Here is a 2,941-nt window from a genome sequence, read left to right on the forward strand (position 1 = left end):
GACATGTCCTGCTGACGTCATTACCCTTGGGACCTTTGAACATGTATTTCAGTGCATCGAAAATTTGGTGAAAACATTACAGATTTGCAACATACCGAAAGTCACGTATCCAAGACCATGTCCTACATGTGGAAAAGAAATGAGCAAAGGCAATTTCTTTCCTCATAAGAAGCAGTGTGGTACAACAGAGAATCGATATCATTGTCCATACTGCCCACTCTCGTTTTCACAGAAGGGTAATATGCAACGGCATGTACAACGGCAACATTTGAAGAATCCGCAAAGGTTTACTTGTCCAAAATGTCGTCAAGTATTCACAGGTAAACAAAAAATGAAACTTCATTTGGAAACTGTATGTGCTGAGGTAAAACCCTGCTACAAATGTTGGCACTGCAACGCATCATTTACAAGACAAGACAGCAGGCAAACGCACATGCGACGTGTTCACGGGTATATTTGCAAGGAGTAAGACGTCAATTTGCAACTACATTTACAACATTTGAGTGAAGAGCGAGATTGCAAAGACGAATGGATGTTTGTGGAGTCACGACCCATTGAAGAGAACGAACACAAGATTTGCCACTGCGGTCAGACACCCATAAAGTCTTACTTCTTTCTGGAAAACAAGATCAATGGAAACCGCACCTTTGTAGGTTCAACATGTATTGAGAACATTGATCCTCGAGTGGGTAAAGTGATTGCATATTTCGACCATATATTAAAAGAAGACATACAAGGGACATATCAAGGAGAAAACGACGAAGGTTTACAAAAGTTTACAGTGACATCAAACACAGTACTCGCTAAAGGTTCAGAAGTAGTGAAACATTTAAACCCACCAGTCACCAAAACTTAGAGAATAAACACGAAGTTTTGGTGGAATATCCTAAACAAGAGACTTTGATTGTAGGTCAATCATATCCGCTTAAATTGAAAGCCAAGTATGTTAGAGGACAGTTAACGTTTACTGCATTGTAACTTTTTTCACTATACGTGTAACTAGTTTTAGGAGGTCAATAATAATAAAAAAATCACACAATGATTACAGTTTAAACATGTGTTTTATTTTTACTGAGTGCTGTTTAATTGATTACAGAGCTGGGTATATTTGGACTGCAAATCGGTGAGTTCCTGCATGAGCTGTGTCACAGACAATTTCTGGGGTTTTTTGGATGTCTTGAGTAACTGAGAGCGTTCACATGCCCGTTCCTTTTTCATGGTTTGATAACTGGTTTGATCTTGCACAAGTTTTTTCTCCTCATCCAAAATCATTTGATCTAAAATGACACAATGTACTTGTTCACAGGCCGCATTCACGACTGCTTGTGATTCTGGTGATTCCATTTTTGGGAAGGGCCGTAATGATTTGAACCGTTTAGGAAATGTGCCCTTTTTGAGATGGTTTCTGAATCCCTTGATGGCTTTTTCACGATACTTGATACGTGCCTGGATTGCTTGCAGTTTTTGACGATAACTTTTTAGTGTAGGTTTCTTGCTTTTTACTGTAGTTTCCATATTTTTCTAAGTGGGTTCAGACACAGTGGGAGGATTATTTTCTTTGATAGGTTCAGAGACAGCGGGAGTTTCTTCGAGTGCAGACATGTTTCCCATACAAGAGGTGAGATAAAAATGATTTCTTAATGTGAGACCGATGTCAATTTATAGCCTGAGGTGAGATCTGAAAAACATAAAAGAATAGTTCGTGTGAAACTATCATTCATTTAACACAAGGTATCATGAAGATAGGACTGCATGATGAATGGTCTCCAGTAGAGGAACCGCGGAATCAAGATTTAGAAGACATGTGGATTACACATGAGCAAACAGAGAGAGAAATGTACCCTGAGAATCAGGAGAATTGCCATTGGATGGAGTTAGCATTGGATGATCCCTTGTTTCAAGTCAGTTATACCCAAATATTTGGTTCTTATTTATATGTCGTTGACATAACCTAAAAGCCTCCGTCAAAAGAAGGTATGAGAAATATGGATTTTGAAATAGTGTATCCTATATACCACGGATTGAATGACATTATTGAATTAACAAAACCTTCCAAGACATCCAAGATTAAAATCAGAGCCTCCTCCAGAGAACATTGTGAGGTCGTCTATACCTGTGAATTCCGCGTAGATCAGTGGTCTTATAACAAAATGGATGAAATCATGGACGGGTTAGTGGATCAGCTTACTATGAAACAAAACTTGAATGGAGGTTTGCTCATACAGTTGTCTTTCAATGAGTAGATTGAAGTCAAAATTTTCAGTCAAAGTTTGCAGTCAAAGTCAACAACTAAAAATCTTATGTGTGAAAAAGTCTACAAAAATAAAATTCTTATGTGTGAAAAAGTCTACAAAAATAAAATTCTTACGTGTGAAAAAGTCTACAAAAATAAAATTCTTATGGGTGGAAAAAGTCTGCAACTTACAAATGTGTCATCCAAAGGTCCCAAGGCCCCTACGAAAAATTCTTAAGGCCCAAGGCCCCTACAAGGCCCCTACAAGGCCCCTCAGACCACCAAGGCCCCGGGGCCTTAAAGGCCCCTAAAATTATCAAGGTCCCAGGGACCTTATAAGGTCCCTCACATTTTAATGGGTCTAAAAAACTATAAATAGAACGAATTCATTATGTTAGTCATCACAATCATTTGTGTTAAGACTTCGTAGTGTCAAGATGCCTTACTGCCACAGACGTGTGTGTCCTATTTGCGGAAAACAGGATTTACTAAAACTAAGCGAACACTTACGTCAGGTTCATCATTTATCTAGCGATGAACGACAATTGTACTTGAAGAACGCTACATTTTCACAGTCGTTCTCACCAATTCTTAATGCTTCAGGATGTTTAGAGATACAACCTTACCCTGAGTTTAAGTTTCAACACCCGGCATCAATGATGGTCATAGGACCTACTCAGAGTGGGAAATCCTATTTTGTGGAACAAT

This window comes from Porites lutea, chromosome 3 (assembly GCF_958299795.1).
Source record: "Porites lutea chromosome 3, jaPorLute2.1, whole genome shotgun sequence".
Taxonomy (NCBI): domain Eukaryota; kingdom Metazoa; phylum Cnidaria; class Anthozoa; order Scleractinia; family Poritidae; genus Porites; species Porites lutea.